The sequence below is a fragment of the Leucopleurus acutus genome (assembly GCF_964270905.1).
Source record: "Leucopleurus acutus genome assembly, chromosome: 10".
In the NCBI taxonomy this organism is placed as follows: Eukaryota; Metazoa; Chordata; class Mammalia; order Artiodactyla; family Delphinidae; genus Leucopleurus; species Leucopleurus acutus.
The window spans coordinates 91,122,088-91,137,785 of record NC_139153.1 but is presented as its reverse complement, the minus strand read 5'-3'; the positions used below and the strand labels follow the sequence as shown (position 1 = coordinate 91,137,785).

At 43.0% G+C, this 15,698-nt stretch overlaps 1 protein-coding gene across 5 annotated transcripts in view; it reads left to right on the top strand.

Annotated features, from left to right (window-relative positions):
• The window catches only part of RNF144B (ring finger protein 144B), a 154,207-nt gene that overhangs the window by 101,522 nt on the left and 36,987 nt on the right, over nucleotides 1-15,698 (top strand). For 3 of the 5 annotated variants that reach the window (XR_014326514.1, XR_014326515.1, XR_014326516.1), the window contains 2 exons: nucleotides 5,777-6,004; nucleotides 11,342-11,396. The exons of 1 other annotated variant lie outside the window; for it this stretch is intronic. The gene's annotated coding sequence lies outside the window, so the exon portion shown is untranslated. Of the gene's footprint in view, nucleotides 1-5,776; nucleotides 6,005-11,341; nucleotides 11,397-15,698 lie in introns of those variants that run through there. One more of the 5 variants, XR_014326513.1, reaches the window with a different exon arrangement.

Below are 15,698 nucleotides of genomic sequence, written 5' to 3'. Positions count from 1 at the left end.
ACTACTCGTCGTTGTGGTGCGTGGGCTTCTCATTGCTTTGGCTTCTCTTGTTGAGGAGCATGAGCTCCAGGCACGTGGGCTTCAGTAGTTGTGGCGCGTGGGCACAGTAGTTGTGGCTCGCGGGCTCTAGAGCACAGGCTCAGTAGTTGTGGCTCGCGGGCTCTAGAGCACAGGCTCAGTAGTTGTGGTGCACGGACTTGGTTGTTCTGCGGCATGTGGGATCTTCCCGGACCAGGGCTCGAACCTGCATTGGCAGGTGGATTCTTAACCACTGCGCCACCAGGGAAGCCCCAGCAGGGCTTTTCTTGACACAGGTGAGGCTTGTAGCAAATTATTGCTCTTTGCCTGACCACCAAAAAAAACCTCTTTATTTGACCAATAAATCCAAGACACACTGATTCCCTATTACATACTAAGTGTCGTGCTGGACTTTGTGGAGGCTGAAACCAAATGAGATGTGGTCTCTGCACTTTAGGTGCTTAAAATTGATCTTCAGGGAGAAGAGACGTTTAAGGCACAAAACAAAAACATGAAAAGTCCATGATGGTGTGTAACTCAGTGCTGAATGGCATGCTACAGAAAAGCCAAATGGTCAGATTCGTCAGAGGAATCCAGGTCTGCCTCATGGTCTGTGAAGGAAACTCCACATTGGAAATTAGAGGAATGAGGAGGCAGCAGAGGCCTGTTTATCTGGAAAACTCTACTCAGTAACCTGCAACTCTTGGGATTTATTTGACCTGATTTGTGGTGTTGATTAAACTCAGGCTTCAAGACATCCCGTGCTCTATGTCATGCACCAAAGCCTTGGTAAAGAATTGAACTGAAGGACTGTGACTTCTGGGTCTCGGTGTATTTGTCAGCTTGGGCTCCCATAAAAAAATACCACAGACTGCGGGGTTCAAACCATAGAAATGTATTTCTCATAGTTCTGGAGGCCGGGAAGTCCAAGATCAAGGTCCTGGCAAAGTAAGTTTCATTCTGAGGCCTCTTCTCTTGGCTTGTAAGCTGCTGTCACTCACATGACCTCTTTTTTTTTTTTTTTTGCGGTACGCGGGCCTCTCACCGCTGCGGAGCACAGGCTCCGGACGCGCAGGCCCAGTGGCCATGGCTCACGGGCCCAGCCGCTCCGCGGCACACGGGATCCTTCCGGACCGGGGCACGAACCCGCGTCCCCTGCCTCGGCAGGCGGACCCCCAACCACTGCGCCACCAGGGAGGCCCCACATGACCTCTTTGAGAGAGTGCTAATCTCTTTTCCCTTTCTTATAAGGACATTAATCCCATCATGGGAGCCCCATCCTCGTGCCCTCATCTAAACCTAAGTATCTCCCGAATACCCCACCTCCAAATAACATCACATTGGGAGTCACGGCTTCAACATATAAATTTGCGGGGCGGGGGACACAAACATTCCGTCCACAACACTCTGTATGCTCAAGTTCTGAGATGAAAGGGAGAAAGGGAAAAGCACCACAGAACTTCCGCCTCCTCTGCCACCTTTGAGCTTTGTTGTAGCAAGAACGCATCCTAAATATTCTACTGTCAGTGATGTGGTCACTTCTTTAAGGCCTCACTGATTTCAACATTTTTGTTGTATCTGAAGTTGAGGCATGTTGGAAGGCTGCCAGAGTGCCATGCACCAAATTACGCGTTGAGTATTGGGGCCTCTTGAATGCATGCACTTGAGAAGTGTGTACTCTGTAAGGCAAATCATACAACTTGCCCATCAGCTTCCATAATTAATCTGACATATAAATAGTAGAGAGGCCACTGCTTGGTTCCTTCCCAATTGACTACCTATTCCTGACTTAGTCATAGCCAAAAGTTATGAGTACATTTTTTCCCCCTTTGGTTCTTCCATTATTTCCAATGCCGTCTTCCTATTTGAGTCTTCTCTTCTGCTGCTTCTTCCTTGCTCAGAAAGACATAAAGTAGCCATGAATTGTTTGTCTCCTTATTTTTCTGGCTGTGGACCAAGAGGAGCCATACCTGGTCCATTCATTTAAGATAAGCAGAGGTGGGATGTAGTCAAATGTTTATAAAGAAAATTTTAAGGAAAACAGAGTGTAGGGAGTTAGTGCCCTCTGAGCCGGTATTAGGAGAGGCCCCTGATGTGCTGGGCAAGGAAGGCAACACTTGGTTTGTGAGGAAAGAATCCCACAGCCTCAATAATGACCCACGGCCACTGAGCTTCTGAGGTTTTCCTTCCAAGTAAAGCAGGTTCCTGGGCAAGTAGGGTGACCCTGATTTTCAACATTAATTTTTCTTATCAACATTCAGTTTCTTAATATGCTTTGCCAGGGTAACCCAGGGAGGCATGTCCATCCTTTTTGATGACCCAACCTAAGTCACATCACTCAGGATATCACAGAGGATATCCGTATGATTATATGGAGTCAAAGAAACTTGTGGATGGAGGAACTTTAGGGATTCTTAGTCTGGTTCTTGATCTCAGGTAAGGTAAGCAAGGCCCACTGGGATGGTGTCTTATGTCAGTCAGCAAAAGAGCTGACACTATATCTAGGCCTCCTGACTCCCACTCAATTCACTGTCATTTTTCACTGTGCCCAGCTTGGAAAGTTTATACTTTTGTGTGTGTGCGTGTGCGTGTGCGTGTGTGTGTGTGTGTGTTTAAGATAAACTTCCTTGGAGGACTGCCTGGTATTTTATCAAAATGCTGGAAATTATGGGCTTCCCTGGTGGCACAGTGGTTGAGAGTCCGCCTGCCGATGCAGGAGACGTGGGTTCGAGCCCCGGTCCGGGAAGACCCCACATGCTGTGGAGCGGCTGGGCCCGTGAGCCATGGCCGCTGAGCCTGCACATCCGGAGCCTGTGCTCCGCAGCGGGAGAGGCCACAGCAGTGAGAAGCCCGCGTACCGCAAAAAAAAAAAAAAAAAAAAAAGCTGGAAAATTTATGTTTATGGTTTAATAGGTAAGGTTGGCACTGATTTACTTTTTTCACATTTTTAGCAGAGCAAGTAGCAGATCTAGAGGTGATAAAGTTTAGAAAATATGCTGGGATAAAATCTCTTAAGTCAACAAAACTAAGGCCATGTTTTGTTCAGGGCTCTTTGTTTTGTTATTAATTCATCCTGGGGTCAGACTGAATCATTGCCTTTTTCTAGGCGGTTTTCATGGGCAGTTGTCAGAAGAGAGGCTCTGTTTTCAGGCATTGCGATATATATTGGGAGGGGGCGTGGGTAGACAGATATGGTATCAGGGAGAAAGAGAGAAGAAGACGGCAGTGTAGCCAGAAAGGAAACGGCACTTGTGTCAGGAAACATACTTCTTTTCCATCATGATTTTGTTATTGAAATATAGTTCATTTCACTTCTTAAGGCTTCTTCTACTATTGCGGAGAATAAAGATTAATTAAAGGTACACTTTATGACAGCTGTGTGTTCACAAAACATCCCACAACAGGAAACCAGGAGACAAGTTGCCTCAACTCTGCAACTAAGAATCCAAGAGCGTCCAAAAGACCCTAGTTCCTTTATGTCATGAAGAGGTGAAGTAGATGACTTATTTAGTCCTCTTGTAGTTCCCCAATTCTAGGTCATCCCTCATGGCAAGATACCCTGTTTCTGAAATCGTCCTGATTTGGTTATGTACTCTGCCAAGCAGTGCAATAGATACTCCTGCATACAGTCCAGAATTGCCAGGTTTGCTAGTTAATACCCTGAAGGTCATGAGTAGGAGGCTGCCTTCCTTCGTTACCAAAAACCGATTAGGACGATTTTGTAATTTGGAGATAGATGGGATGTCTGGAAGGCATCTTGGCCAGAGAATTCCATCATACCCTATCTTGAAGGCTTGTGATAAAACTACCCAGCTCAGTGTCTGGCACTGCACAGCTTCCCTGGGAGCGTAGATCCCCTCCTGGTAAATATTTTTGATTGCTTGAGGTTGCCTTAAATGAAATTGGCCTTGGGACATTCTCTAATGGTTCAGTGCTCAAGCACTTCACATTTGGCCCACCAATTAGCCTTTTCTGGCTGCTCCTTGAAATTGCCTAATTCTCTCAAGATGTCTCCACATGTTTTGGAGTTGTCTCTTCCTATGGACTCTCCAAAACTTGCCTGTCATGTCCCTTGTTTCCTAAGGTTCTAACCAGTCTTCCACATGACAGCCAATGATTGCCTGTCACATATATATATACACACACACACACATATACATATACATATACATACATATATATGCATATATACCTATATATACGTATATACATACATACTCATATACATATATACACATATACACACATACATAAACATATATGCATATATATACCCATATATATGTATATATATACACACACACATACCTATATAAATTACATATATAAATATATACATAAGAAAGTGGTGAGGGAAGGGATCACAGTCTACCAACTCAGTCTGTGACAAATCAAAGAAAAACAGTAACTTCAAAGCTTCTGCCAGGTGTTAAAGGTAATGAATTTTTTGTTTAGGAAAATACTGGATGGATCATTTCGGTTAAAATAAAAAAAAAAAAATTAAGTGAATGTGAGATTGCTTGGGTGGTAGCTTGGTAGAAAAATGGTGAGGACCCCTGGGACTGAGAGAAGACAAAGGATGATAGAAAAGTCTGGTTGAATATGGTAAGGGAAAAAAAACAGCCAACAGGAATCCCCTGTGACAGGATGGAGAAGCTTCAAGAAGAGTAATGCCTAATACCCAGTGATAAGTTTTTCTTTAGGATTGGTAGTGTTCTTCTATTAAACCTAAGCTTTTAGTAAAGGCTTGTTCCATGAAGTAGTAATGATACAGTTGCTTTGGGTGTTGAAAGGAGGTAGGAAGGTGGTGGCCAAAGGTGAGGGGATAGAATGAGGAAAAAGGTCAGCATATTCAGAAAGCAAGATGGTAAGTAGGACTGAGAAACCAGCAACAGCAGGAAGTTGGAGTGATATGAACCAAGAGAACATGGTTCCTAGACTCCTTAAAAATATCAGGGAGATGATTGGATTTCTCGGCATATGTTAGATGGTAGCTCTAGTCATTTTATTTGAGTATTGATGAAAAGGGTGACCCCTGAATAGCCGGTAAACTTGGGGACATTTGGATTATAGACCTGGGACACGTACATGCACACAATGTACAAAATGATCTGGCATTGGTTGACATTGTATACTCCCGTGCCAACTAAGTTTGTGGTTGCATTTTAACATCCAATAAGGAGCTTTAAAAAATTGCTTTGCTCTGTCCATCGCCAGATAGTCTACTTCAAATGCTCAGGGTTGTGAAGCCCAGGCACTGATATTTTTAAAAAGATCCTTAGTTGATTCCTAATATGCAGGTAGGGTTGAGAGTAATAGGTCAAATGGCTCTTTTAGGATAGGTAGTATCCAAATAATTTTTGCTCACTTCTACTCCAATTTTAATTATAGAGATAAAAAGTGATCTGCAGGGGGCATTATCAGCAACAATAATTCTTAAAATGGGTTTATATCAATAAAACATGGAATTTTATATCTCAAACTGCACCATATTTAATTGTACAGTTACTAAGAAATATCTGTTTGGTGCAGGACGACATGGATGTCATTCAACCTGGATTCTAGTTGTGACTCAAACCAACATACTGTATTTGAAGTTTAATCTCCTTATCTGTGAAATACGGCTCCTAATAACATCTGTCCAATCTACCTCATGAGTTAGGAATGAAACAATACCGTAATAGGTGTAAAAGTTTTGGATAAAGGTAGAAAGTTTTACAGAAGTATAGTGTATTGTTATTTTTCTTTTCCTTTGTAGTCCCATTTAGCCGCACACTTGAAGGATTACGCGTCAATTTCGGATCAGTGGGAGGCGGAACCCGCGGGGGCGGAACCCGCGGGGGGTGGAACCAGGAGACGGTACGGTCATTTTATTTAAGGGACTTGTGCGTCCACGGTCATTTTATGTAAGGAACTTGTGCGTCCACGAGTTCGTATTCGTGTGTGTCCTGGAGCCAGTCCCCAGAGGATACCGAGAGCTGACGCTGTAAGTATATATGTGCATATATACACAGAAATGTATATAAATATATGTATACCGGTGTACACGGGTACCTATATGTCTATCCGGTGTCTATACGGGCCTTTGGAAGCAAGGCTCTGCCAAGGCAGCGGTAGGCCATGCAGAAAGAAACCGCTAAAGCACGGTTGTCCCAGGGCAGCAGCGACCACAAGCTCACCTTTGTGCTGACAAGGCTTCTGGATATGATCTTAATCGAATAAGCTTCGGGCCTGCTTCTTTTTCTGCCTTTGGATGCCTTGTGTGGAAGTTATCTCTAGGTATGCAGTATAACTGGGGAGGGTACTGTGGGCACTGGGGTGCCCTAGAGAGCTGGGGCCACTTGCCCAGCTCTCGGATGAAAGCATTTCACATGGATGTGGAATAGAGTTTTAAGAGGGGCCACTGACAGGACTGCACTCTCAGAAATGGGTGGCCCTTCTCAGTAACTCTTTCCAGTTCTCCTGTTCCCCTTCGCCACCTCCTCCTCCATGGTGAAGCACTCAGGGCTGAAAGGTGCTTCCTTCCTGGTTTAGGGCAGAGAATCTCTTCCCAGGTCCTGGGCTCTCCCCAGCGGGGAAGGAGTGCCAGCTCTTATAAAGGCTTTACCGTGTGGTGTCAGGAGGCGCTGGCCCAGGACCGGCAAGGCAGCTCTGTTGTGGGCCAAAGAAGAAGCCCTAGTAGGGATGGTCTAATGGGAGGAAAGGATGTTGGTGGGTGTATGGTTAAATCATAGTAGGGGATTTCAGTGAAAACCCAAAAATTACGTGGTGGTTCCCCTTCTTTCACAACAGCCTAGAATGCTCTTTTACGTGAGCTGTCCTCAGGGAGGATTAAGAAATCTGGAAACAAGAACATGGTTTTACTGCCCCAATTTTTTGCTTTCTTGGGCTCTTCTTTCTTCCCCTATCTCATGGTTTTTCAAGGTTGAATCTGGATATGGAAACGGTACTCTGGGTCCTGTTCTGCTCAGGGTGGGATTTGTCTGAAGTATTTAAGGTCCCCTTAAATCAGGGGCTATCTCGGGGCCTGAGATAGTACAGTACTTCTGTCCTCCATCTCCTTCCCCCAGCCCCAGTGAAAGTGAGGGTACCAGTGCTGGCTGTAGGTATGATTTGCCTTTGGTCCCCATGGGAAGTCTGTGGGCCTGGAGGTGTAGGTGTGGGGCCTTAGGGCATTTCCATGGCAGTGTCATTCTGGTCTTTAGGTTCTTCTTCCGTAGTTTTCAGAACAGTCCTTGGGTTGCTGGGAGCCAGGGGTCTGTATTTGGGTCTGAATCCTGCTGCCAGTTAGTCCTGTGACCTCACGTAATTTACTGCATCTCATTTTCCTCCCGTTACCTGTTGGATGGGAACACTTTGTCTATAAATTAGTGTAAAGAGCTATAATTCTGGTACTTACATGGTGGCTAGCTTGATTTTTGTTAAGCATGTATGTATAGGGAGGGAGGAGAACGTCATCATTGAGTTTAGGGTCAGAAAGAAAGATCCTGTAAACTTAAAAGTGTGGTTGCTGAGGGGCATAGAGGAAAGGAAAGCACAGTAGGTGCATTTCAGAGTGTGGTCAGTTGCATAGACCAGAGAGAAAAAGTTGGGGTGGGGGAGCAGAAGGAGAAAAAGCTGGCTGGGCCTTCTGTTAAAAGCTATGAGAGATGACTTTTTTGGTGCAAAGAGATAACAAAATCTCTCCACAGTGCCTCATACTCAACCATTAGAGATTTATTCCTTTGGATGAAACACTGTCTTTTTGGTTACCATTCTCATTTAAAATATAGATGTTTCTAGGGGTAACATGTTAATCTATATATACCTTTTTCTGTTCCTTTCCCAACCTGACAGGGACAGCCTGGGTAAAAGTGATGGTACAGGATTAACTGTGAAGGATAAGTTAAATCAGTCTATGGATGAAGAGGAAAACTTTAGAGACTTCTTTTCACTTACTTCACCATTTTGCTTAGAACTCAGCTTCACGTGGAGTTTGCTGAGAGGACAGGGAATGAGTGTGTCGAGGCTTCTGCCTGATACTGGAATTGAGTCGGGGTGATACTTTAACCAGAGAGTGGAGAGAACAAATCCCTGGTGTCTAGATACTGAATAACACTTCTCTTCCCTCACTGTATGCTGTTGAGTATGTTGGCCAAGCTCAATGGAAACACTGCATACCCAGGCAGAAGCACCTCATGCCTTCTGCAGAGAAACTGCTTTTCCCTTCACAGCCTGTGTTGCCTCAAGACAAGCTCTGATCTCAGGGGGAAATGTGTGCTAATGGCAATTAATAACCCGTCACAGTTCACAAAAGCCTTTCAAATCCATTATGGCATTTTGTTCTCACACATTCCTCTCAGGGAGGTAGACGAGATTCTGGATCTAATTAGTATATGAGAAAATGAGAACTCTGAGTTGCTGGGAAAATCATGAAGTTGCCTTGAAGCCACATTGCTGGCCCCTAGCAATTGAATCAGTGTTGACGATGATAATGGTAGGTGCTTCTTCTGTTAGAATATCAATTTATTTTTGTTTCTTTAGCTCCTCTCTGATGAAAATGATACCTACAAGGGCAAATTTGAGGCACCATATGTGAAATGCTGAGACCCCTTGATGAGAAAGGAGACATGGAAAGCCAAGGATGCTTGTGCAGTTACTCTGATGCAGCAGTTTTCTGGTGCCATCTAGTGCTTCACGGTAGGAAGGGCAGAGGAATGGCTCAGTCATAAAAGGACACAGGTTGCAGCAAAGTGAGTCTTTAAGGTGACAGAGTCGAGTTTTTCTTAAACTGGGTATGTGAGTCATTGTATTGATTTTCAGAGGTTTGAGAGAATTGTTTTCTTTAAAAGTTGTCTTCTCCCACAGATACTTTAGGATTGGGAGGAAAGACCTGATGAACAAATTCATAGCATGTTATATTATTCATTTTACCCATGGGTAGTTGCATATTAAGAGGGCTACAGAGAAAGAACAATAATTAACCCTAAAGAAGGGATCCCTTTAATTGACTCTGAGTCCTTTGAGGGTAGGGACTAAGTTGGTTATCCTCATACCACTAGCCTAGCAAACACCGGCCACATAGTAGGTACCAGTGAATACGCATTCTGTCTCTCATTGATGGTATGATTTCACCCCAGTGGCATGTGGATGAGGAAGATGTACACCCTGCTGGCCGGTGGTCTTCTCAGATAGTGAGTGAGTTATGGGATTCTTCGTTTATTTTCACAGAGGCAGGTAGCCTGAGAATGGGAGGCATGTATCTTTGAGACAAATACCAACCTGGTCCTTTTCTAGAAGCAGGGCTGAATATTTTAAAGGATAGTTAAGGAATATGAAAATATAAGAGCATTTAAGGCATAAAACAGAGAGAATGTTAAAAATCCATTTATAGGCCCCATCCTTAAAACTGGAATTAGGAGTAGAGTCAGGGACCCTAGCTGAACGATAGAACAGGCATGGGCCTTAATTTTAGAATGGTTTCCCCTGAGGCAGAGCTTTCTGAGACACAACTCTTGCCTTTAAGGGTGAGCTTCAGAAAAGATACTTGGAAATAAATATGGTTGACCCTTGAACACTGGTTTGAACTGCGCAGGTCCACTTTTACTCAGAGTTTTTCTATCGTAAATACTATAATACTGCAGGGCCCGAGGTTGGTTTAATCTGTGGATGTGGAACCATGGATACAGAGGAACTTAGTATACAGAGGGCCAAATATAAGTTAGACTCACGTTTTCTGCTGTGTGGAGGGTTGGTGCCTCTAACCTTGCATGTCCAGGGAGGGTCAACTGTAGTTTGCTCTTTAGACATTTTAATTCTTGCTCTTGGTGACCCTATGCATAGGGCATCACTAAACATCCCTAGCCCTAGGTTTCACCTGGCTACTTATTGTTGAGCTATGGTGAGGGCATGTAGCCATGTCTGCTAATGTTCAATCTAACATCCACATGGAAAGGTACATGCTTTGAGCCTTTCTTTTAGGAACTGGGAGTCAATCTAAGGAGGCAGAGTCTACAGGCCTAAAATAAGTGTGATGATACTTACCCTTCATTTCTATTTCATTTTTACATTTGCTTTTAGCAACAGCTGTGTGCATGAAAATGTGTGTGGGTCAAACATGGGACTAAGTAAAGGAAACTGGTTAGTTCTTTTGAAAAGCAAAGAATCTTCTTGCAAAGTAAATAATCACACAGTTCAACTTGATAATCTATGTGTTGGCCAAGATATGGTCATTAAGGGTCTCTCTTGTTAAATACATGTTCCATGTTTAAGCGATTACAGAAATTCATTTAGTCCTTGAACAAGAAATGGATTGGCTTGTAGATATTTATTGAGGCAAAAATGCATATGTCCCTTTATTACAAAAATTATAAATCACGAATAGGTTTTCAGATCAACCCTCCAAAAGCTATTAAACCCATGAGGTAGGTTAAATAATGCAATTTGTAACTGAAGCAAGTGAAAAGAATACAGCTAGAATAGTCAAAACTATGAAGGAGATGCCAGATTCAGTAGAAATACATTTTTAGTTATCAAGATGTTTCAGTAAACGTAGTGTTAGAGAAACATGAAGAAGAAAAATATCTTTGTATTGAGATGTTGGTGGCACTGATTCTTGTGTCTAAGTTGGTCTAAAAATGGGTGGCCTTCTTGTGTTTGTTCAAAGTTGGCCATTTTTCCCCTCAGAATTGAAGCAGAGTAAGAAGAGGAGAGATTTTTTTTCTGGACTTAGCGCATAAGATCTAGAAAATAAAGATGGAAGAAGAGAATGGAAAAAAAATATGTGTGGGTGTGAAAAAGAGATATCTTGAAGTTAGCAAGTGGCCTATAAGTAGAGAAATTAAGAAAACCAACTCACGAGAGTTTGTACAACCTCCTGATTCCCAAAGGAATTGAATCTATGTCTGCTAGTTTGCATGTTGGCTGACAGTTATGAACGTTAAAAGGAAAATAGTATTTTGCATGTTTAATGACTTTTGAAGATAATTTGCAAAGTTTTTTTTTTTTCCACATAGCAACATGATACAGTGGTTTGGGAAAGAAACTTCAATTCAGGAATTTTCTTTAAAATCAAAGTCTAACCCCCCTCCCTAATCCCCGTTAGCATTGATGTTTTGATTCCTATACCAGTAAAGAGCCTAGCTTGGGCTTTTCAGGGTGACATCCCATCCAAAATCCCATGGCAAGCAAGCTTTTCACAAGTATCCTGCTGTCTTTCTGTCTCTCTGTGTGTCAGACAGGCAGGCAGCTGTGAGTCATCAAATACACATTGGGGTCATTTGGGAGATAGTCTTCATGAAAATAAAAAATGGGTTTGAGTGTTTATTGATCTTTTTCTCCTCAGTGTGGAATGAGAAAGCACCGTCAAGTAAAGCAGTGGGTCCTTAAAGTGTGGTTCAGGACTAGCACCGTCTAAGCGATGCACTTGGGAACTTGTCAGAAATGCAGTTCTCAGGCTTGATCCCAGACCTACTGAATCAGAAACTATGCCTGTAGGACTCGTTATAATATGTTCCCCAGGTGATTGTGATCCACACTCAAGGTTAAGAACTTCTGAGTAAGTTCTGTGTGGATGAGGTGGGGAGAACTAAGGGAAGTAGGTTAGGGAGTGAAACCGGTTCAGGCCAGCTCCTTCCAAAATACAGTCATTGTTCTATGGCTGAAAGAAGTTTGAAAGGAACATTAAAGGTGGTCTCCTGCAGGGTTAGGAAACCAAACACAGCTCAAGGGAGAGTGGAAAGGGATGGGGGGAGTACTACTGATTTTCTCTTGGGGTTGAAGCTGAAAGGTTAAGCAGGTTTATAATCCCTTATCCAAATTTCTAACTCACAAAGCTCTGAAAACCAAGAGTTTTAAAGTAAGTTTGGCACCAAAATTCATTGGTGGCAAAACCTGTCTGGAATTCATATGAGATTATTTATGATCATTATATTTATCCCACTTAGAGTGAATATTTGTGTTTTGTTTTGATAATATTTGATAAAATATTAATACATTTGATTATGGGGTAAGGCCCCAGATTCTACTGGAGGTCTTAGTAATTCATTATATTTGCTTTCTAAATTCTGAAAAATTCTCAATTCTGAAGCATATCTGCCTCAAAGATTTCAGAAAAGGGATTGTGGATCTGGATAGGTTTAAGAACCTCTGGTCATTTCTCACAGCCAGCCAACTGAACCAACTCCTTTTTCTCCCTTCCTCCTGTCTCCTCTAATGACCCAGCTGTCTGAAGTAAAGGGGTCCTCCATGCCAAGGATGGAAAGATCCAAGCCAAGCCCCAAGGATAGATCTGCTGGGGAGGCGGTGGGTCTAAGAGCCACTGTTGGAGCCAAGAGACCCACCCTTTCTGTCCGGTGCTACCCAGACTGGAAATCCCTTGAGAGTGGGCCCATAGCTTGCACATCTTTGAGCCCCAGTACCTTGCACAGAGCGTGCTGTACTAAATGAGTGGGAGAGGCCTTGTGATGAAGAGGTATAATCCAGGAAGATGGAAGCAGCTCCCGTTGCTAGAGCTGAGGCCGTTCTGCTTTGCCCTCATCTTCCTAGGCCACACAGCTGTCAGAGCAAAGACTAACTGGTAGTAAATGCAGAGGTTATTATTCCCTCCCCGACCCCTGTGCCCCCTTTTTAAAAATTAGCTAAACTCCATATTTTATTCATAGTTTGTTAATTTCTGCATAATGTCCTTTTTCTGTTTCTGGATCTCATCTAGGCTACCACGTTTACATTACATTTAGTCATCATGTTTCCTTAGGTTCCTCTTCCTGTGACAGCAGAGAGGGGAAGTGCCATTCCCATCACATCCGTATCAGGGATTATCGTTCCTTTTGACGGGGCTCTCCTAGGCTGTGGTTGTTGATTGCTTACTGATGCCTCATTCTCTTTATGTTGGGATCTCAGGTAACTCTCCAGGGTTATGCTCACTTCCACAGAATTTAGAGTTGAGTTCTAGCTGGCTCAGCTGTGCTGACCTAACCAAGTATTTCCAGTGGAAAAACCCAACTGAAAAAAGGAATTTCTTAATTCATGTTTTTACAAAAGCCCAAATTTTGGTTTCAGGCATTCCAGGATTCAGGAACTCAAACACAGTCATTAAGAAACTGTCTCTCATATATTGGCTTTGTTCGCTTTGGGTTGGCTTCATTTTTAGGCTGGCTCTCTCCAAAATTTAGAAAAGAGGATTCCTAGAAATTTAGAATCTTTATATTATCCTTAGAGCTAGGATTTTCAGGAGAAAGAGCATGCTTTCATGAAAGTCCAGCAAAAGCACTTGGAGAGGAAATTCTTGTCCCAGTTCAGGTGGATGCTTGTTTCAAAATCTGCAGCAGGCTCTGCACTGCTCTGATTGGCTGGGCTCAAGTCATGTGCCCATTTCCAGAGCTTGAGGGGTGGGGCCAGCCCCATCTAAACCACATGGGCTGCAAAGCAAAGAAGGGAAAGAGAGGTTGAATGAGTTTTCTAAGCTTGTTTGTTAAAGTGGAAATAGTAATATGTACTGGAGATGTTCTGAGAGCAGAAAGAGAAAATTGGTATCCTAAACTAACATTTATTTGATGCTTACCATGGTATGCCAGGTGCTTTTCTAAGCATTTTACATATACCAACTCATCTAATCTTCTGAGGCCACCCTAGGAAGTAGAAATCATTATTACCTTAATTTTACAGACAAGGGAATGCAGGCACAGTCATACTACTGGCAAATGGTGGAGACAGGATTTATGCAGGTGCTCTGACGCAACATGTTCTTAACAATCTCATCATGCTGCCTACTGAGAAAACATTTGGCACAGGTAGTGCTGTGGTGCGTCGTGGAGACTTCCCTCCAGGACCGTGGTGTTAATTCGCTCATCTCTGCACTTGTTGGGAGTGTTGGTTGCTGTGGGATTGAAGTCCCTCACTTTCAGTTGCCCTCTGCAGAGGGGAGCAGCCTAGCCAGAGTTCACTTTGTCCTTAGGGACAGCCTGCATCCAGTGACTGGTTGATGCAAAAGTTCAAACGCCTGTCGGCCTGGCTGCTGTAGGGCCATCCCAGCTCTAGAGCTCCCTATAAGACTAGTCAATATGTCCTTCTGCCCAATGCTGCTTCCCAACACTGAATGCTTACAGTGCTGTCCCTGGAGCATTCCCCATAAACTCCTTTCTGCACACAAATCTCGGTCTCAGAGTATATAACCCAGGGAACCAACTGAAGACAGCTAGTTGTTATTCTTCATCTTTGTGTCTTCCACAGAGTCTAGCATAATGAAATCTTTGTCTAAGATACTCCAAGATGAATGAATGAATGAAGATATGTAGACATTACTTTGGGGATATACTATTGACCCCATCCCCTCTCTGATATGAGGACCCAAAAGTACATGAAATAAAGTCTCTGCTTATAGGTCACCCATCTAATATAAAATTCCATCTTCCTCCCTATACTCTCTCAGTCTCTCTTACTCTGCTTTACTTTCTTATCATAACACTTATCACCAAAGCTTTCTCTCTTTCTCTCTGCATCTATCCATCTATTTGATGGATATATCAGATATATATCAGAAAGATAGATATAGATATCTTTTATAGAAGACGTCTATAGATAGATATGTCTATAGATAGATATCTATAGTAAATATATATAGATAATAGATATATTTAGATATCTCTGACTATATATTTCACACACACACACACACACACACACACACACACTTCTCCTGCCCCCAACAGTATACAAGCTCCAAGAGAGAAAGGATTCCTGTTTTGTTCACTGGTTTATCCTCAGTGCCTATGTCAGTCTCATTAAATGACTGCTGATGTGTAAAAGATAAAACAGATTAAATAAAGAGAGGGGGCAAAAAAGGCAGCTAGCAGAAAGAATAAAGTGATGGCACAGAGAACAACCACAGCGACAGCCCTACTGAGCACATGTGCCATACCAGGGGGCTCAGACGACAGCTGTGCCCTGCACGGTGTACTGCTGCCCCTCCCTGGCAAGGGCTTGCACCCTGATCTTGACTCCTAGACCCCTTTCCAATAGGCAATCTTGAGTTTGCTAGTTACAAAGTATGAGATCCTTTCACACTTAAATTTTTTATCTGAAAATGGCAATTCTGTGCTTCTTATCTGATAGGGACTAAATGTGATACCTTACATGAAGCGTTTAGGAGAGTCTTGCACAGAGTGTATGTTTAATAAATACTACCTCTTATGGTTGTGATATTTGTGGCATACTAGGAGAAATGAGATCTGTCAGGAGGTTTATAGAAAGGATTTATGCTCTGGACTGGGGATTGGATAAGATGATGGCTCAGCCTCTTATTAATTCTAAGTCTGTGGCTCTGGGTGACAATCTGAGTGGAGGCTAATTTCCTTTTTCTAACCAGAGCAAAGCTCACTCTTTCTTTTGATCTTAGTAGGGCATATTTCCTTAGAAACATATATAGGTAGTTTTGCAACACAGCACAGTGCACTGGTTGAGTATGAACTCTGGAGCTAGATCACTTGGGTTCAATTTTTTGGCCCTACAACACGCTAGCTGTGACTTTGGACAGTTATGTAACCACCCTCTGTCTTAAATTCTTCATCTGTAAAATGGAGATAATATAAAAGGGGCTAGGTCTGCTGTGCTCAGTTTTTCTTAGATACCTGTTTGGGCAAGCATATGGCCTGGTCATGTCACAATTGTCATGTGACTGCCCATCTATTACTATAATGTCTCGG